Below are 22,831 nucleotides of genomic sequence, written 5' to 3' on the forward strand. Positions count from 1 at the left end.
TTTGCAAAGGGGATTTCCTAATAGGAAATCAGCATGTGAAAAAATGCTTAAAACTCATTGGTCATCAAGGAAACACAAAGTAAAGCCACACCACCACATACCCAAACAAATGTCTTCAACAAAATACTAAGGGTTGACAAGACTATAGAGATACTGAAATATTCATACACTGCCTGTCAGAGTGTAAACTGGTAATCTTTGGAGAACTATTTGGTAATATCTTCACAACCTAAATCTATACCTAAGTAGGACCCAGCCCTCCCACTCCCAACAGACACACTTTATAATGTGGACCAAAAAACACATATAAGAATGAAAATAGTAGCACCATTTTGTAACAGCAAAAAACTAGAAGCAACCCAGATGTCCACTGACAGTAGAATAAATTGCAGTTTATTCATACAATGTAGTGTTTCATAGAAGCAAGAATGAACTGCTATACACAAGACATAACTGATTCTCACACACATAATCTTGAGAGAAAGAAACAGCATAAAGAGGACATACAGTATGCTTTCATTAACACAAAGTTCAAAAGCAGGCAAATTTTACTAATAGAGAAACAGGGTACTAGTATCCTTTGGAGAAAGACTTTTGTGTCTGAGGGTGGCACAAGGAAGCCTCTAGGGTGCTGGTAATGTTCTATTTATCATTGGATAGTAGTCATACCAGGTGTGTTCACTTCCTGAATATTCCTTGAGCTGTACACTTAGGAATAGTGCACTTTTCTTATTATTTGCTATGTATCAATTTAAATTTATTTAACAGTAAGTTTTTCACTTTAATTTTTAATTATTAGTTTTTCAAAGTAACCTAGTAAAACTCTGAAAACACAACCTTTGTCATTATAGGTAGTTTCATTTTTCCTATAATGTCCCAAACATCTCAGCAGGAATTGCCTTATAAATCAAGTTTTCACTCTTTATTGTTATTTATAAAAGGTTAATGGCTTCTATTAAAGGCATGTGTGATTAATAGCTGAGAAAATGTACTTTTATAACAGCACTGTTTTAATCTGTGAAAATCACAAGAAAAACAGAGTCAAAACATGCCACAATTACTCTTCCTCAAAAGAAATATGAAGCATAGAGCTTTGCTAAAAGGAACAATATCTATGCTAGATTATAAGCCCCACCAGAGGAGAAACTAGTTTTTAGAATTTCTTTTATGTCTTCCATAAGACTGAGCACATGGCTAGCCAAGCAATAAGTACCCCATAAAAGCAGTTGATTTAAATTCCTGTAGGGAAGTTCTGAAATATTACAATCTGCTTAATTTTCACAGAGTTCTTAATATTTATTTAGAAATCTCACTCCTACTAAAGTTTCCATGTAACGCGTCATGATTTTTTGCAGTATGGCTAATGGACTTTGCTTGTTTAATTTTATATACTTAGTTATCTTGCTAGGAAGACCGTAATGACCCAAATGAGAAAAGAAGTTAATTACCTTGGCCCAAAATGAGTGCTAATCACACATTCACACACTCACACACACACACACACACAAACTGGTTTCAGAAAGGCCCATATTATTCCATAATTTTTTCACCTCAATTTCCCATTCAGTCTTGAATTCAACCTTAAGATGTTGACAGAAAGGAGCAGAGGTAAAAGGAAGAGCAAGAAGAGGCCTTTCTTGAATAAAATGTTAAATATACTTGAAGTTGTCTTATAAATTTGGGGTGGGAGGAATTCTGGTTAGAAACATATCAGACAGAACCCATGTGTCCAGGAACAAAAAAAAAAAAGGTAATAGTGCCTTATTTCTCAAGTAGTCAATTATATAACAAATGCTTTCAAAATATCTTATGAAGATTTCCATGTCAATACATGGGGCTATGCCTTCAATGATAATTGTGGCATGTTTTGACTCTTTTTCTTGTGATTTTCACAGATTAAAACAGTGCTGTTATAAAAGTACATTCTCTCAGCTATTAATCACACATGCCTTAAATAGAAGCCATTAACATTTTATAAATAACAATAAAGAGTGAAAACTTGATTTATAAAGCAATTCCTGCTGAGATGTTTGGGACATTATATAAACAGTTAAAGACAACAATGAAAACACCATAAAGTTAATTACCACAAATTAAATAAAATAAATTAAGGGCAAAAAACTGTTAAACTGCTGCAGTGGAATTTTGCTGTGCTCAGAAATAATAACTGATGTTAAAGAGCTAGATCTAGAAATTTGAGCAAAATCATGAAATATTGTAAATCCTGGCAAACATTTCAGATTTCTTCTTTCTCAGTGACCTTGTAAAAACTAGCTAATGTTAATGGGGAATGAAATGCTTTTGGAGAGCTTACATTCAAGGGACAGGTTTAAGTAATATAATTTTTAAACTGGAAACAATTTTAGGAGTTGTCATCTTGTTAGCCCCTCAATTTACAGGGGAGGGAATGGCAGCATGGGGATGTGATTTGTTCAGCTCCACACTGGGTTTCTGAATGTACTGGAATCAGAAATTTCCCCTGATGAAATCACTTCCAGAAAACAGTATTTCCCCTCCATGAATTCCTTCATGCCTTTATCTTCTACCTCCTTTCTAAATCAGCCATTTTTTTTCCCCCTACTTTGTTCTGATGGAGAGAGTATAACATCATGGTAAAGAGAAAACACGTTAGGCTCAAGTGGGCCTGGGTTCAAGTCCAGGCTTTGCCACTTCCTAGTCACTGAACTTAGTCCTTGTGGGACCAAATTTATCCCAGTTTTCCTCAGACTTTCCTGGTTTTAAAACTGAAGGTCCTGCCTGAGTCCTGGCAGCCACCTCAATCCCAGACAAATTAGACAGCTACTTACTTGCCTCTCCAAGCTTGAGCTCTTTCATCTGTAAAATATGGACAACAATAATTCTTATATCTCATAGTGCAGCTGGGAGACCAAATGAATGAATGTACAGCACCTAAGCCTGGCCCACAACAGGCACTCATTTCCATACCAGTCACTTCCTGTTGATCTCTTTCCATGTTGGAGAGTAGATCTGAAAGTAGTTTAAAACAGAGGTTATATGTAAAGCCCAGAGAGAGAATGAGTGTTCTGACAAAAAAGACGAGCAACAGACTCGTGGAGGGTGGACTAGCACAGAAAGAAAAAGAACACTAAGAAGGAAGGAGAGTGTTTCAAGGCCACATTGGTCAACATAATCAAACAAGGAACAAGGGAATTCCTGGGCCATGGCATGCCTGGACAGGCTTACTAATAAATTTTACTCTTTTATTTGGCCATGCTGCATGGCATGTGGCATGTGAGATCTTAGTTCCCCAACCAGGGATGGAACCTACGCCCCCTGCAGTGGAAGCACGCAGTCTTAACAACTGGACCGCCAGGGAAGTCCTGACTCTTGAGTCTATATATATATGTAGATTATATTTTATAAAGGATTAAAAGAAAAGTAAGAAAGAGGAAGTGAGGGTAAGTGATAAATAGGTATAATATTTTCTCTTCTAAATGGGATAACTTTAGAAACATGAAGAATCCCCCAAAGAGCCAAAAATATCTACCATAACCACATCATTTATGCATACAGTACCACATCCAGCATTTATATCCTTCTAGAAATAAACCTCTGAGAGGGATAACACATTGAAAAACAAATATCAAAACACATATCCTTTTCTCACCAATATCTAATTGAAAGCTTTTCCCTATGGAATGAAATAGGCATAAATAAGGTAGGGATGTACTTTCAGTCATCTTCGGGAACCAGAGATAGAAAACAAATGCAGGAGAGGAAACAAGATGGCAGAGTAGAAGGACGTGCTCTCACTCCTTCTTACGAGAACACCAGAATCACAACTAGCTGCTGGACAATCATCGACAGGAAGACACTGGAACTCACCAAAAAAGATACCCCACATCCAAAGACAAAGGAGAAGCCACAATGAGATGGTAGGAGGGGCGCAATCACAGTAAAATCAAATCCCATAACCGCTGGGTGGGTGACTCACAGACTGGAGAACACTAATACCACAGAAGTCCACCCACTGGAGTGAAGGTTCTGAGCCCCACGTCAGGCTTCCAAACCTGGGGTTCTGGCAACGGGAGGAGGAATTCCTAGAGAATCAGACTTTGAAGCCTAGTGGGAATTGATTGCAGGACTTCGACAGGACTGGGGGAAACAGAGACACCACTCTTGGAGGGCACACACAAAGTAGTGTGCGCATCGGGACCCAGGGGAAGGAGCAGTGACCCTGGGGGAGACTGAACCAGACCTACCTGCTAGTGTTGGAGGGTGTCCTGCAGAGACGGGGGCTGGCTCTGTTTCACCATGGGGACAAGGACACTGGCAGCAGAAGTTCTGGGAAGTACTCCTTGGCATGAGCCCTCCCAGAGTCTGTCATTAGCCCCACCAAAGAGCCCAGGTAGGCTCCAGTGTGGGGTTGCCTCAGGCAAAACAACCAACAGGGAGGGAACCCAGCCCCACCCATCAACAGTCAAGTGGATTAAAGTTTTACTGAGCTCTGCCCACCAGAGCAACAGTCAGCTCTACCCACCACCAGTCCCTCCCATCATGCCTCTTAGATAGCCTCATCCACCAGAGGGCAGAGAGCAGAACTACAGAAGCAAGAACTACAATCCTGCAGCCTGTGGGACAAAAACCACATTCACAGAAAGACAGACAAGATGAAAAGGCAAACGGCTACATACCACATGAAGGAACAAGATAAAACCCCTGAAAAACAACTAAATGAAGTGGAGATAGGCAACCTTCCAGATAAAGAATTCAGAATAATGATAGTGAAGATGATCCAGAAACTAGGAAAAAGAATGGAGGCAAAGATCGACAAGATGCAAGAAATGTTTAACAAAGACCTAGAAGAATTAAAGAACAAACAAACAGAGATGAACAATACAATAACTGAAATGAAAACTACACTAGAAGGAATCAATAGCAGAATAACTGAGGCAGAAGAATGGATAAGTGACCTGGAAGACAGAATGGTGGAATTCACTGCTGTGGAACAGACTAAAGAAAAAAGAATGAAAAGAAATGAAGACAGCCTAAGAGACCTCTGGGACAACATTAAACGCAACAACATTCGCATTATAGGGGTCCCAGAAGGAGAAGAGAGAGAGAAAGGACCAGAGAAAATATTTGAAGAGATTATAGTCAAAAACTTTCCTAACATGGGAAAGGAAATAGCCACCCAAGTCCAGGAAGCGCAGAGAGTCCCATACAAGATAAACCCAAGGAAAAACACGCCGAGACACATAGTAATCAAATTCGCAAAACTTAAAGACAAAGAAAAATTATTGAAAGCAGCAAGGGAAAAATGACAAATAACATACATGGGAACTCCCATAAGGTTAACAGCTGCTGTCTCAGAAGAAACTCCACAAGCCAGAAGGGAGTGGCATGATATACTTAAAATGATGAAAGGGAAGAATCTACAATCAAGATTACTCTAGCCAGCAAGGATCTCATTCAGATTCCATGGAGAAATCAAAAGCTTTACAGACAAGCAAAAGATAAGAGAATTCAGCACCACCAAACCAGCTCTACAACAAATGCTAAAGGAACTTCTCTAAGTGGGAAACACAAGAGAAGAAAAGGACCTACAAAAACAAACCCAAAACAACTAAGAAAATGGTCATAGGAACACATATATTGATAATTACCCTAAACGTGAATGGATTAAATGCTCCAACCAAAAGACACAGGCTTGCTGAATGGATACAAAAACAAGACCCATATATATGCTGTCTACAAGAGACCCACTGCAGACCTAGGGACACATACAGACCGAAAGTGAGGGGATGGAAAAAGATACTCCAAGCAAATGGAAATCAAAAGAAAGCTGGAGTAGCTATACTCATATCAGATAAAATAGACTTTCAAACAAAGAATGTTACAAGAGACAAGGAAAGACACTACATAATGATCAAGGGATCAATCCAAGAAGAAGATATAACAATTATAAATATATATGCACCCAACATAGGAGCACCTCAATACATAAGGCAACTGCTAACAGCTATAAAAGAGGAAATCGACAGTAACACAATAATAGTGGGAGACTTTAACACCTCACTTACACCAATGGATAGATCATCCAAAATGAAAATAAATAAGGAAACAGAGCTTTAAATGATACAATAGACCAGATAGATTTAATTGATATTTATACGACATTCCATCCAAAAACAGCAAATTACACTTTCTTCTCAAGTGTGCATGGAACATTCCCCAGGATAGATCACATCTTGGGTCACAAATCAAGCCTCAGTAAATTTAAGAAAATTGAAATCATATCAAGCATCTTTTCTGCTCACAATGCTATGAGATTAGAAATGAATTACAGGGGGAAAAAAAACGTAAAAAACACAAACACATGGAGGCGAAACAATATGTTACTAAATAACCAAGAGGTCACTGAAGACATCAAAGAGGAAATCAAAACTACCTAGAGACAAATGACAATGAAAACATGACGATCCAAAACCTATGGGATGCAGCAAAAGCAGTTCTAAGAGGGAAGTTTATAGCTGTACAAGCCTACCTAAAGAAACAAGAAAAATCTCAAATAAACAATCTAACCTAACACCTAAGGAAACTAGAGAAAGAAGAGCAAACAATACCCAAAGTTAGCAGAAGGAAAGAAATCATAAAGATCAGAGCAGAAATACAAAGCATCCTAAGAGACTACTACAAGCAACTCTATGCCAATAAAACGGACAACCTGGAAGAAATTGACAAATTCTTAGAAAGGTATAACCTTCCAAGACTGAACCAGGAAGAAACAGAAAATATGAACAGACCAATCACAAGTAATGAAATTGAAACTGTGATTAAAATCTTCCAACAAACAGAAGTCCAGGACCAGATAGCTTCACAGGTGAATTCTATCAAACATTTAGAGAAGAGCTAACACCCATTCTTCTCAAACTCTTCCAAAAGATCGCAGACGAAGGAACACTCCCAAACTCATTCTATGAGGCCACCATCACCCTGATACCAAAACCAGACAAAGATACTACAAAAAAAGAAAATTAGAGACCAATATCACCAATGAATATAGATGCAAAAACCCTCAACAAAATACTAGCAAACAGAATCCAACAACACATTAAAAGGATCATACACCACAATCAAGTGGGATTTATCCCAGGGATGCAAGGATTCTTTAATATATGCAAATCAATCAATGTGATACACCATATTAACAAATTGAAGAATAAAAACCATATGATCATCTCAGTAGATGCAGAAAAAGCTTTTGACAAAATTCAACACCCATTTATGCTAAAAACTCTCCAGAAAGTAGGCATAGAGGGAACCTACCTCAACATAATAAAGGCCATATACAACAAACCCACAGCAAACATCATTCTCAATGGTGAAAAACTGAAAGCATTTCCTCTAAGATCAGGAACAAGACAAGGATGTCCACTCTCACCACTATTATTCAACATACTTCTGGAAGTCCTAGCCACGGCAATACGAGAAGAAAAAGAAATGAAAGGAATACAAATTGGAAAAGAAGAAGTAAAACTGTCACTGTTTGCAGATGACATGATACTATGCATAGAGAATCCTAAAAATGCCACCAGAAAACTACTAGAGCTAATCAATGAATTTGGTAAAGTTGCAGGATACAAAATTAATGCACCGAAGTCTCTTGCATTCCTATACACTCATGATGAAAAATCTGAAAGAGAAATTAAGGAAACACTCCCATTTACCACTGCAACAAAAAGAATAAAATACCTAGGAATAAACCTACCTAGGGAGACAAAAGACCTGTACGCAGAAAACTATAAGACACTGATGAAAGAAATTAAAGATGATACCAACAGATGGAGGGATATACCATGTTCTTGGATTGGAAGAATCAATATTGTGAAAATGACTATACTACCCAAAGCCATCTGCAGATTCAATGCAATCCCTATCAAATTACCAATGGCATTTTTTATGAAACTAGAAAAAATCATCTTAAAATTTGTATGGAGACACAAAAGACTGCGAATAGCCAAAGCAGTCTTGAGGGAAAAAAACGGAGCTGGAGGAATCAGACTCCCTGACTTCAGACTATACTATAAAGCTACAGTAATCAAGACAATATGGTACTGACACAAAAACAGAAACATAGATCAATGGAACAAGATAGAAAGCCCAGAGAGACACCCACACACATGTGGTCAACTAATCTATGACAAAGGAGGCAAAGATATACAATGGAGAAAAGACAGTCTCTTCAATAAGTGGTGCTGGGAAAACTGGACAGCTCCATGTAAAAGAATGAAATTAGAACACTCCCTAACACCATACATAAAAATAAACTCAAAATGGATTCGAGACCTAAATGTAAGACCGGACACTATAAAACTCTTAGAGGAAAACATGGGAAGAACACTCTTTGACATAAATCACAGCAAGATCTTTTTTGATCCACCTCCTAGAGTAATGGAAATAAAAACAAAAATAAACAAATGGGACCTAATGAAACTTCAAAGCTTTTGCACAGCAAAGGAAACCATAAACAAGACGAAAAGACAACCCTCAGAATGGGAGAAAATATTCACAAACGAATCAACGGACAAAGGACTAATCTCCAAATTATATAAACAGCTCATGCAGCTCAATATTAAAGAAACAAACAACCCAATCAAAAAATGGGCAGAAGACCTAAATAGACATTTCTCCAAAGAAGATACACAGATGGCCAAGAAGCCCATGAAAAGCTGCGCAACATCACTAATTATTAGAGAAATGCAAATCAAAACTACAATGAGGTATCACCTCACACCAGTTAGAATGGGCATCATCAGAAAATCTACAAACCAGAAATGCTGGAGAAGGTGTGGAGAAAAGGGAACCTTCTTGCACTATTGGTGGGAATGTAAATTGATACAGCCACTATGGAGAATAGTATGGAGGTTCCTTAAAAAACTAAAAATAGAATTACCATATGACCCAGCAATCCTACTAGTGGGCATATACCCAGAGAAAACCATAATTCAAAAAGACACATGCACCCCAATGTTCATTGCAGCGCTACTTACAATAGCCAGGTCATGGAAGCAACCTAAATGCCCATCGACAGACGAATGGATAAAGAAGTTGTGGTACATATATACAATGGAATATTACTCAGCCATAAAAAGGAATGAAACTGAGTCATTTGTTGAGATGTGGATGTATCTAGAGACTGTCATACAGAGTGAAATAAGTCAGAAAGAGAAAAACAAATATCGTATATTAAGGCATGTATGTGGAACCTAGAAAAATGGTACCGATGAACCAGTTTCCAGGGCAGAAGTTGAGACACAGATGTAGAGAACAAACATATGGACACCAAGGGGGGAAAACCGTGGTGGGGTGGGGATGGTGGTGTGCTGAATTGGGCGATTGGGATTGACATGTATACACTGATGTGTATAAAATTGATGACTGGGCTTCCCTGGTGCCACACTGGTTGAGAATCTGCCTGCCAATGCAGGGGACACGGGTTCGAGCCCTGGTCTGGGAGGATCCCACATGCCGCGGAGCAACTGGGCCCGTGAGCCACAATTACTGAGCCTGCGCATCTGGAGCCTGAGCTCCGCAACAAGACAGGCCGTGATAGTGAGAGGCCCGCGCACCGCGATGAAGAGTGGCCCCCGCTTGCCACAACTAGAGAAAGCCCTAGCACAGAAACGAAGACCCAACACAGACATAAATAAATAAATAAATAAATTAAAAAAAAAAAAAAAGGATAAGCCCAACTTAAAAAAAAAAAATTTTAAATTGATGACTAATAAGAACCTGCAGTATAAAACAAACAAACAAACAAACAAAAAACAAGTAATACTAAACTTTCTTTGGGTTATTTGTATGGAAATACATTAATATAAATGTTTCAGATATTACATGAAATTCCTAAAAATCTTATATGTTCTGCTATAATGTTATAAGTCATAATTCTAGTTATTACTTTAAAATGTATATCTCAGAAATAACTAAATTTCCTTGTCAATTGCATTATTATGAACTTTCATCAAATCTTTAACCGTGGTCATTTTTAAGTCTTTTGTCTTTTACAGAGAGTCTGGGTGTACTCTGATGCTACTGCAAAAATGTTCCTATAAAAGGGTTTCATCTTCTAGGAATTCATGGAAAAGACTCTGACAAGTACAGGTTTCTGGTAACTGACTATACTGCTGAACTGAATGAATAAGCATTTTCAGAACTCTAATGGAAAACTGATGAATTCATAAAAGTGCTAACAAAAGATCAAGATTAAAAAAAATTAATTACATGGGACTGAGAGAACTGATGAGGATGATTATAATTTTTGTGACTTTCTGTTTGAATAAAAAAAAAAATCCCACAAGGACTCAGAGGCAAAAAATATACAAATCAATTTTCACTGCAAAGTAAAGGAGCTGTTACAGTGGAGGATTACTGGACTGAATGTCAATATTATGACATAGTATGAGTGTGTATCGTGTTTGGTAATTGCAATCACTGTTGTTTGTTGTGGTCATCCATTTACAATGCTTGATGTCAGTTTATTTATCTCTTGCAAAAATAAAATACAGCGTGTGTGTGTGGAAAAAAAAGAAAAGAAAAGAAATGCAGAGTGATGAGGGGACTGAAGCTGTGGATGCTGTCGCAGCTCCTCGACACAGGCAGAGGCAGCCTGGAGTTCAGTCCCAGTGGGATCCCCAGAACTCAGTGCAATCCCTATGGTGAGACCGGGGATCAAGACCAGGCCTCGCTAAAAACCACTGACTGAGACGAGGCAGAAAATACAACATCTGCTTCTCACTTGGAGTGAGGGCTTATCATAAGTTCCATACTCGGAGAGGCAAAAGACACACACATGTCTCACCACTAGGACCAAGCCACACCAGCCACTGGCTCAGAGGCAGGATGTGAAATATCAATATCACAGGAGCTGGAGCCCCAAGGAACCAATACAATACCTGGTTCTGGAATGGGGAACACAGTGGGAACTATAATACTGTGAATCAGAAAGTGGTGAAAGTAGAAGTAAATAAAATATGTGGTACACTACTGTATTTTAAAAGGATAACCAACAAGGACCTACTGTATAGTACAGGGAACTCTGCTCAATGTTATGTGGCAGCCTGGATGGGAGGGGAGTCTGGGAGAGAATGGATACATATATATGTACAGCTGAGTCCCTTTGCTGTGCACCTGAAACTACCATAACATTGTTAATCGGCTATACTACAATATAAAATAAAAAGTTAGAAAAAAAATATGTGGTACATATATACAATGGAATATTACTCAGCCATATGTAGGAATGAAATTGGGTCTTTTGTAGAGACGTGGATGGACCTAGAGTCTGTCATACAGAGTGAAGTAAGTCAGAAAGAGAAAAACCAATATCATATTTAACACATATATGTGGAATCTGAAAAAATTGGTATACATGATCTTCTTTACAAAGCAGAAATAGAGACACAGACATAGAGAACAAATGTATGGATACCAAGGGGGAAAAGAGGTGGGAGTAGGATGAACTGGGAGATTGGGATTGACATATATACAGTATTGATACTATGTATAAAATAGATAACTAATGAAAACATACTGTATAGCACAGGGAACTCTACTCAATGCTCTGTGGTTACCTAAATGGGAAAGAAATCTAAAAAAGAGGGGATATATGTGTACGTACAGCTGATTCACTTTGCTATACAGTAGAAACTAACACAACCTTGTAAAGCAACTACACTCCAATAAAATTTTTTACAAAAATAAATAAAATAAATAAATTAAATATAAAAATACAATAAAACTTCCTACTTCACATAAAAGCCTGAAAATTATTTTAAAATAATTTTGAAATTATAAAATACATGTCCAAAACTAATACTACGGGAGACAGCCAATAAAATTAACAATTAGGATAGTAATTAACTCCACAGAATATGACTATGAAACAAAAATGAAAACAATAAAAGAATATGAAAAATAATTTAAAATAAGTGGGTTAAGGCTCCAGTAACAGACAGAGGACAAAATAATATTCTTAAAAAGGATATTAAAATATGAAACAAAGTAGCCAGAAATAAAATAGGTATCTAAAAAAGGAATCAGAGCTTCAGCACACGTCCCGAGCTGAGATGTCAGCTCAGCTATTTTACGAGGAACTCTGGTCTGAAGGGGCGGGGGCAAGGCCTCTGCATGGGGCCGCTATGAGCAAGTAAAACAGACTAAGCACAAAGGGAAAACAGGTGGAAGGGCTAGGCCTGAAGTGAGATTGCTAGATTTATGTCCTTTCCAGATGAAATGTGGATCCTCTAGCAACAGAAGAAAGCAATTTCTGGCTGTTAAGTCCAACAATGTGGCACAGTTTTTCCATTTGGCAATGAAAAAGCTCAATAAGGCTTGTCTCCCGTTGGTGGAAATGACATTTAATCCTAATTGGGTGTGAAGAGAGAGGACTTTCAAGATGGCGGAGGAGTAAGACGCGGCAATCACCTTCCTCCCCATAAATACACCAAAAATACATCTACATATGGAACAACTCCTACAGAACACCTACTGAACGCTGGCAGAAGACCTCAGACTTCTCAAAAGCTGTGTGGCACACAGGGTCTTGGTGCTCCAGCCTGGTGTCAGGCCTGAGCCTCAGAGGTGGGAGAGCCAAGTTCAGGACACTGGACCACCAGAGACCTCCCAGCCCCACGTAATATCACTCGGCGTGAAATCTCCCAGATACCACCATCGCAACCCTAAGACCCAGCTCCACCCAATGGCCAGCAAGCTCCAGTGCTGGATGCCCCATGCTAAACAACTAGCAAGACAGGAACACAACCCCACCCATAAGCAGAGAGGCTGTGTAAAATCATAATAAGGTCACAGACACCCCAAAACACACCAACGGAGGTGGTCCTGCCCACCAGAAAACCAAGACCCAGCCTAATCCTCCAGAACACAGGCACCAGTCCCCTCCACAAGGAACCCTACACAACGCACTGAACCAACCTTAGCCACTGGGGGCAGACACCAAAAACAACGGGAACTACGAACCTGCAGCCTGCAAAAAGGAGACCCCAAACACAGAAAGTTAAGCAAAATAAGAAGACAGAGAAGTATGCAGCAGATGAAGGAGCAAGGCAAAAACCCACCAGACCTAACAAATGAAGAGGAAATAGGCAGTCTACCTGAAAAAGAATTCAGAATAATGATAGTAAAGATGATCTAAAATCTTGGAAATAGAATGGAGAAAATACAAGAAACGTTTAACAAGGACCTAGAAGAGCTAAAGAGTGAACAAACAATTATGAACAACACAGTAAATGAAATAAAAAATTCTCTAGAAGGGATCAATAGCAGAATAACTGAGGCAGAAGAACGGATAAGTGACCTGAAAGATAAAATAGTGGAAATAACTACTGCAGAGCACAATAAAGAAGAAAAATAAAAAGAATTGAGGACAGTCTCAGAGACCTCTGGGACAACATTAAACACACCAACATTTGATTGATAGGGGTCCCAGAAAAAGAAGAGAAAAAGAAAGGGACAGAGAAAATATTTGAAGAGATTCTAGTTGAAAACTTCCCTAATATGGGAAATAAAATAGTCAATCAAGTCCAGGAAGTGCAGAGTCCCATAAAGGATAAATCCAAGGAGAAACACACCAAGACACATATTAATCAAACTATCAAAAATTAAACACAAAGAAAAAAAATTGAAAGCAGCAAGGGAAAAGCAACAAATAACATACAAGAGAATCCGCATAAGGTTAACAGCTGATCTTTCAGCAGAAAATCTGCAAGCCAGAAGGGAGTGGCAGGATATATTTAAAATGATGAAAGGGAAAAACCTACAACCAAGATTACTCTACTTAGCAAGTATCTCATTCAGATTCGATGGAGAAATTAAAACCTTTACAGAAAAGCAAAAGCTGAGAGAATTCCGCACCACCAAACCAGCTTTACAACAAATGCTAAAGGGACTTCTCTAGGCAGGAAACACAAGAGCAGGAAAAGACCTACAATAACAAACCCAAAATAATTAAGAAAATGGTAATAGGAACATACATATCAATAATTACCTTAACTCTAAATGGATTAAATGCTCCAACCAAAAGACACAGACTGGCTGAATGGATACAAAAACAAGACCCATATATATGCTGTCTACAAGAGACCCACTTCAGACCTAGAGACACATACAGACTGAAAGTGAGGGGATGGAAAAAGATATCCCATGCAAATGGAAATCAAAAGAAAGCTGGAGAAGCAATTTTCATATGAGACAAAATAGACATTAAAATAAAGACTATTACAAGAGACAAAGAAGCACACTACATAATGATCAAGGGATCAATCCAAGAAGAAGATATAACAATTGTAAATATTTATGCACCCAACACAGGAGCACCTCAATACATAAGGCAAATGCTAACAGCCATAAAAGGGGAAATCGACAGTAATACGATAATAGTAGGTGACCTTAGCACCCCACTTTCACCAATGGACACATCAAGCAAAATGAAAATAAATAAGGAAATACAAGCTTTAAATGACCCATTAAACAAGATGGAATTAATTGATATTTATAACACATTCCATCCAAAAACAACAGAATAGACTTTCTACTCAAGTGTGCATGGAACATTCTCCAGGACCGATCATATCTTGGGTCATAAATCAAGCCTTGGTAAATTTAAGAAAATTGAAATCGTATCAAGTATCTTTTCTGACTACAATGCTGTAAGACTAGATATCAATTACAGGAAAAAAACTTTAAATATACAAACACATGGAGGCTAAACAATACACAACTAAATAACCAAGAAATCACTGAAGAAATCAAAGAGGAAATCAAAAAATACTTACAAACAAATGACAATGGAAACACGTTAACCCAAAACCTGCGGGATGCAGCAAAAGCAGTTCTAAGAGGGAAGTAATAGCAATACAATCCTACCTCAAGAAACAAGAAACATCTCAAATAAACAACCCAATCTTACACCTAAGGCAATTAGAGAAAGAACAAAAAAAAACCCCAAGTTAGCCAAAGGAAAGAAATCATAAAGATCAGATCAGAAGTAAATGAAAAAGAAATGAAGGAAAGATCAATAAAACTAAAAGCTGGTTCTTTGAGACGATAAACAAAATTGATAAACCATTAACCAGACTCATCAAGAAAAGAAGGAGAAGACTAAAATCAACAGGATTAGAAATGAAAAAGGAGAAGTAACAACTGACACTGCAGAAATACAAAAGATCATGAGAGATTACTACAAGCAACTCTATGCCAATAAAATGGACAACCTGGAAGAAATGGACAGACACTTAGAAAAGCACAACCTTCCGAGACTGAACCAGGAAGAAAGAGAAAATATAAACAGACCAATCACAAGCACTGAAATTAAAACTGTGATTAAAAATCTTCCAACAAACAAAAGGCCCAGACAAGATGGCTTCACAGGCAAATGCTATCAAACGTTTAGAGAAGAGCTAACACCTATCCTTCTCAAACTCTTCCAAAATAGAGCAGAGGGAGGAACACTTCCACACTCATTCTACGAGGGCACCATCACCCTGATACCAAAACCAAAGATGTCACAAAGAAAAAAACTACAGGTCAATATCACTGATGACATAGATGCAAAAATCCTCAACAAAATACTAGCAAACAGAATCCAACAGCACATTAAAAGGATCATACACCATGATCAAGTGGGGTTTACACAAGGAATGCAAGGATTCTTCAATATACGCAAATAAAACAATGTGATACACCATATTAACAAATTGAAGGAGAAAAACCATATGATCATCTCAATACATGCAGAAAAAGCTTTCAACAAAATTCAACACCCGTTTAAGATAAAAACTCTCCAGAAAGTAGACATAGAGGGAACTTACCTCAACAATATAAAGGCCATATATGAAAAACCCACAGGCAACATCATTCTCAATGGTGAAAAACTGAAACCATTTCCACTAAGATCAGGAGCAAGACAAGGTTGCCCACTCTGACCACTGTTATTCAACATAGTTTTGGAAGTTTTAGCCACGGCAATCAGAGAAGAAAAAGAAATAAAAGGAATCCAAATTGGAAAAGAAGAAGTAAAACTGTCACTGTCTGCAGATGACATGATCATACATAGAGAATCCTAAAAACGCAACCAGAAAACTCCTAGAGCTAATCAATGAATTTGGTAAAGTAGCAGGATACAAAATTAATGCACAGAAACCTCTTGCATTCCTATACACTAATGATGCAAAATCTGAAAGAGAAATTAAAGAAACACTTCCATTTACCATTGCAACAAAAAGAATAAAATGCCTAGGAGTAAACCTACCTAAGGAGAAAAAAGACCTGTATGCAGAAAACTATGATACTGTTGAAAGAAATTAAAGATGGAGCAAACAGATGGAGAGATATACCATGTTCTTGGATTGAAAGAATCAACACTGTGAAAATGAGTATACTACCCAAAGCAATCTACAGATTCAATGCAATCCCTATCAGACTACCAATGGCATTTTTCACAGAACTAGAACATACAATGTCACAATTTGTATTGAAACACAAAAGACGCAGAATAGCTAAAGCAATCTTGGAAAAGAAAAACGGAGCTGGAGGAATCAGGTTTCCAGATTTCAGACTATACTACAAAGCTGCAGTAATCAAGACAGTATGGTACTGGCACAGAAACAGAAATACAGATCAATGGAACAGGATAGAAAGCCCAGAGATAAACCCACACACATATGGTCACCTTACCTTTGATAAAGGAGGCAAGAATATACCATGGAGAAAAGATAACCTCTTCAATAAGTGGTGCTGGGAAAACAGGACAGCTCCATGTAAAAGAATGAAATTAGAACACTCCCTAACACCATACACAAAAATAAACTCAAAATGGATTAAAGACCTAAATGTAAGGCCAGACACTATCAAACTCTTAAAGGAAAACATAGGCAGAACACTCTATGACATAAATCACAGAAAGATCCTTTCTACCCACCTCCTAGAGAAATGGAAATAAAAACAAAAATAAACAAATGGGACCTAATGAAACTTAAAAGCTTTTGCACAGCAAAGGAAACCATAAACAAGACCAAAAGACAACCCTCAGAATGGGAGAAAATATTTGCAAATGAAGCAACTGACAAAGGATTAATCTCCAAAATATACAAGCAGCTCATGCAGCTCAATATCAAAAAAACAAACAACCCAATCCAAAAATGGGCAGAAGACCTAAATAGACATTTCTCCAAAGAAGATATACAGATGGCCTACAAACACGTGATAGGATGCTCAACATCACTAATCATTAGAGAAATGCAAATCAAAACTACAATGAGGTATCACCTCACACCATTTAGAATGGCCATCATCAAAAAAATCTACAAACAGTAAATGCTGGAGAGGGTGTGGAGAACAGGAAACCCTCCTATGCTGTTGGTGGGAATGTAAATTGATACAGCCACTATGGAGAATAGTATGGAGGTTCCTTAAAAAACTAAAAATAGAACTATCATATGGCCCAGCAATCCCACTACTGGGCATATACCCTGAGAAAACCATAATTCAAAAAGAGTCATGTACCACAATGTTCAGTGCAGCTATATTTACAATAGCCAGGACATGGAAGCAACCTAAGCGTCCATCAACAGATGAACGGATAAAGAGATGTGGTACATATATACAATGGAATATTACTCAGCCATAAAAAGAACCAAAATTGAGTTATTTGTAGTGACGTGGATCGACGTAGAATCTGTCATACAGAGTGAAGTAAGTCAGAAAAAGAAAAACAAATACTGTCTGCTAATACATATATATGGAATCTACAGAAAAAAAGGTTCTGAAGAACCTAGAGGCAGGACAGGAACAAAGACTCAGACATAGATAGTGGACTTAAGGACACGGGGAGGGGGAAAGGTAAGCTGGGATGAAGTGAGAGAGTGGCTTGGACATATATACACTACCAAATATAAAATAGATAGCTAGTGGGAAGCAGCTGCATAGCACAGGGAGATCAGCTCAGTGCTTTGTGACCACCTAAAGGGGTGGGATAGGGAGGGTGGGAGGGAGATGCAAGAGGGAGGGGATATGGGGATATAGTATATGTATCGCTGATTCACTTTGTTATACAGCAGAAACTAACACAACAGTGTAAAGTAATTATACTCCAAGAAAGATGTTAAGAATAAATAAATAAAAATTTTAAAAATAATAAAAATTTTTTAAAAAGGAACCAATCAGAGCCCTGGAAATAAAAATCTATTCTCTGGAAAAAAACTTTTATAAGCCCAATAAACAGAATAAAATCTAGGCTTGACACAGTATATGAAAACCAGTGAATTGAAAGATAATACTGAGGAATTTCCCAAAGCCAGCAAAAAGAGATATAGATAAAAAGATGCAATAATAATTAAAAGATACAAAAGATAGATTGGAACATCCCAATGTGTATATAAAGGAAGTTCCAGGGGAAAGAAAAGGAAATGGAGGAAAAGCAATATTTGAAGTTCAGTATGACATGAATCTTGAGATTGAAAGTACACTCCAGGTGCTAAGCAAGAAAAATAAAAATAGACCCACATCCAGCACAATCCCTATGTGAGGCGAAGGATCAGGGCTGATTTCTGTCTTCCCATTTTCTTTTGAACCCACTCTCATCAGGCTTTTGCCCTTGACCTCCATCTAAACTGATTCTAATGGATTCAGTAATGCGGATTCAGTAATGCACCACCCAGAGCCTCCTGAAGAACTGACTCCCTGGCTGCTGGAAATGCTACCAGAAGACAGCCCTCATCTATGACTCTTCCTTAGCTTGCACTAGCTATAGAGCCACCTTGTCCAAAATCATGCCCCTTTCCTTGTCCAAAATCAGCTCACTTTCAGTGACTAGTCAACAAGAGGTTTATGCAGGTCCAGATACCTCATCCCAATTCAGGCAACTCTGAAGGGGCATCTCAACGTTAGAGCTCCCCGTGGAGTCTGCTGAGGTCTTCATTAGACTGCATCACAGCCCAACTTCTCCAATTCCTGCTTCCTTCCCTTCCCTTCCCTTTCCTTCTGCAGAGGGTGATTCCAAAAGCACTTCCTTACAAACCTATAGTTCATCTCCATCTCAGGGTCTGCTTCCTGGGGAATACAACCTGGCATTCCTTTTATCAAGGTCAGTGATAACCTTCATGCTGTTAAATCCAATTGTCAATTCTTAGTCCTTATCTTAGTTCACCTATTAACAGCACTTTATATATTTTATAACTGACTCCTTCTTAAAATATTTTCTGCGTTTGGCCCCTGCGAACCCCCACTGTCCTAGATTTTCTCTTTACCATCTGTTACCTCCTCTTCATTGTCTTTTACTGGTCCCTCCTCGTCTCATTGACCTCAAAACATCAAAATTTCCCAAGGCTCAGACCTTGAATCTCTTTTCCACCACATATATTTACTTTGTTATTTTATCCAGCCTCATGGCTTTATATGCCAGTCTCCATGTTGATGATTCACAAATATTCAACCTGGTCCTGTCCCCTTGGCTATTTCACATGTCCATTTGGATGTCATAAAGGCATCTCACATTTTATATATCAAAACTTAGCTCCTAATCTTCCTCCGATAATTTTCCCAAACTCAGCAAATGACATCACCACTCTTCCAGTTACTGAGGTCAAACTATCATCCTTGACTCTTCTCTTTTTTGTACATCCCACATCCTATTCATTAGCATATCCTTTCAGCAATACTTTCAAAATATATTCAGAAATCTGATAGTTTCACACCACCTTCACTGTGAACACCCTAATCAAAGCCATCATTGTCTTTCACCTGGATTATTAGAGTACCCTCTTAACTCTTTAACTGGCCTGTCTGACTCTACTCCCTGCCCACGTCCCACACAGTCTATTCCCAACCCAGCAACCAGAGTTATCCCACTAAAAACTACGTCAGATCATGACCTCCATTCAAACCCCACTTCCAGTCTCAGAGTGAAAACGAAAGTCCTTACAATGGCTCACACAGCCCTACATTATCTGTTACCTCACTGACTTCATTTTTACCCCAGCTCCTTGCTCACTCTCCCAGAGCTACACTCCTTTCCTTGGGGCTCTGGCCAGGCCAGGATGGCCCCCACCTCAAGACATTTGCATTTGCTATTTGCTGTGCCAGACATGTTCTTCTTTCAAGCCTCCACAAGGTACCAAGCCCTCACTGTTGTAGGTGTATACTTAAATGTACCCTCTGAGTAAGGACTTCACCAGCCACCTGTATGCAATTGTGACCCCACTTTCCACAACCCTCCTTAGTCCCCGCCTTGGTTTGTTTTCCTCCTTAGCACTGATACTTCTATTTGGCATACTGTGTGTTTGACTTATTTACTATCTGTTTCTCCATGGCAGAGACTATTAGCTGATCCCCAAATGTTTTTCTCTTTCTCCTAGGCCCATAGCTGAACTACCTTTCCCAGTCACCCTTGGAGTTAAATGTGAACAAGTGACTAAGTTCTAACCATGAGAACGTGGGCCAAAGTGAAAAGCATCACTTCCAGCCCTGGTACTTTAAAACCTCCCATGCTACCCTCCATGCTCTTCTCCCTCTCTGGCTGCTAGAATGTTGGGACTCCAGGATAGCACTGGAACCAAATGTTAAAGATGGCACAGCCACGCGGAAGAAGAAGCCTGTATCTTGAGAGCTGCCTAACTAGGAACATACATAAGAGATAGTTAGATAAATAAAAAATAAAATTGCAAGGCATTAAGTCACTAATAATCAGGGATTTAATTTATGACAGTAGCTAGCTTTATCTTAGCTAATATATTCACTTGCTAGACTGTAAGGTCTACAAGTGTAGGGATTTTTGACTGCTTTGTACACTGATGAATCCCTAGTGCCTAGAACACTAACTGTCAATCAATAAATATTTTAAGACTAATGAATAAATGAATAAAGAACTTAAATTCTCACACAGAGAAAAGATAGGCCATCTAGAAAGGGATGACAACTTTGACAAAACCTCTCATCAGCAGTGATAGCTGACAGAAGACAAATTGCATCTTTACACATCTAAGGGAAAATAAAAATAAATATAAAATTCAGAATCAATCTAAACTATCATGCAAAAGTGAGAACTAAATAAAGACTTCTAGAAATACTAAGTCTAAGAAATCTCTCTCTCTCTCTCTCTCTCTCTCACACACACACACACACACACACACACACACACACATACACACACATACACACAGATTTCCCCCAAAATGAGCTGTTAAAGGATATACTTCAATACGAAGAAAGTGAGCCCAAAAGGAATAAATGGAATGCGAGAAAAATGGTAAGCACAGAAATTTGATAAAGTACATTTATAAATTTAAATAACTATTACCTACAAAAACATATGAGTAGTTAATATGAATGCTTTTATGTGGAACTAGAATTTGAAATACAATAAACAGGAAGAGAAGGGAAGACACAGAACGGAGCAGTTTTCAGTGGACTAAGAGTCCAGTGTCCTGGTCTTGCTTGGGAAAAGAATAAATATATTGAGTAATTTTTTAAGAAAAAAAAATAGAGACAAACATTTCCACTAACATGTTAAGGCTAATTCTAATAAAATGGACATATAATGTATAGCTCTCAAACTATCAGAGGAATCATATAATAATTATTGAAAATATTATCAAGACGAAGAAGGCAAGAGACTAGAAAAAGAAGCAAAGAAAAAAATGGACTATAAACAGAAACCTAAAATAAGATAGTAAAATAAACATAAATTATCAATAAGTACCATAAATATAAACAGACTACAATCATCTATTAATAGACAAATATTGTTGAATAAGATAATACAAATAAAATCCAACTAAAGTGTTGACAATAAAAGACATATTTAAAACCAAAGAACATAAGATAGATTGAAAACTCATGAAAAAAATACTTGCCAGTAAATAATAAATTTAAAAACTGTTGTAGTACTAGTACTATCAGGCAAAAATAGACAGCAGATCAAAAATTATTAATAGGAATGAAGAGGTACACTAAATAATGATTAAGGGAACAATGCTTCAGGAAGACAGGAAAACCATGAATTTGTATATACGTAACAAAATAGCTCCAAACTTTTTTTTTAAATTTTTACCGGAGTATAGTTTATTTAAAATGTTGTGTTAGTTTCTGCTATACTGCAAAGTGAATCAGTTATACATATACATATATCCCCTCTTTTAAAAATTGTTTTCCCATATATGTCCTTACAGAGTATTGAGAAGAGTTCCCTGAGCTATACAGTAGGTCCTTATTAGTTATCTATTTTTTATATAGTAGTGTGTATATGTCAATCCCAATCTCCCAATTTATCCCCTCCTTTCCCCCAAATAGCTCCAAAATTTTAAGTAATAGAATTACAAGGAAAAACTCATAAAATGACAATTAGACAGGGAGATTTTAACATACCACTATTAGCAACATAGATCAAGTATGCAAAAAATAGTAAGGATATAGATTTAACATTAGAAACATGCTTGATCTAATATGTATTTTTAGAATCTGGCACAAATAGAGAAAACACATTCTTCTCAAGCACATATAGAGAATTAAAATTTTTTCTGTCATATGAAATGTCTCAATAAATGTTAAATGTTTGAATAATATAATTGTTACAAATCAACAATAAAGATTTTTTAAGTGTATTCCTGAATAACTCATTGATTATAAGGAGTAGATCAAAATGGAAATTATGAAATATTTAGAACAAGAGTAGATGAAGACAACAAATTAAACCTGTGGAATGCAGGCAAAGTTGTCATTTTTATTGCTTTAAGTATATTTATTAAACAAAATAGGAGTATTTATTATAGTTAAACATTCAATTTTAACAGATATA

The sequence above is a fragment of the Eschrichtius robustus genome, chromosome 4, assembly GCF_028021215.1.
Source record: "Eschrichtius robustus isolate mEscRob2 chromosome 4, mEscRob2.pri, whole genome shotgun sequence".
In the NCBI taxonomy this organism is placed as follows: domain Eukaryota; kingdom Metazoa; phylum Chordata; class Mammalia; order Artiodactyla; family Eschrichtiidae; genus Eschrichtius; species Eschrichtius robustus.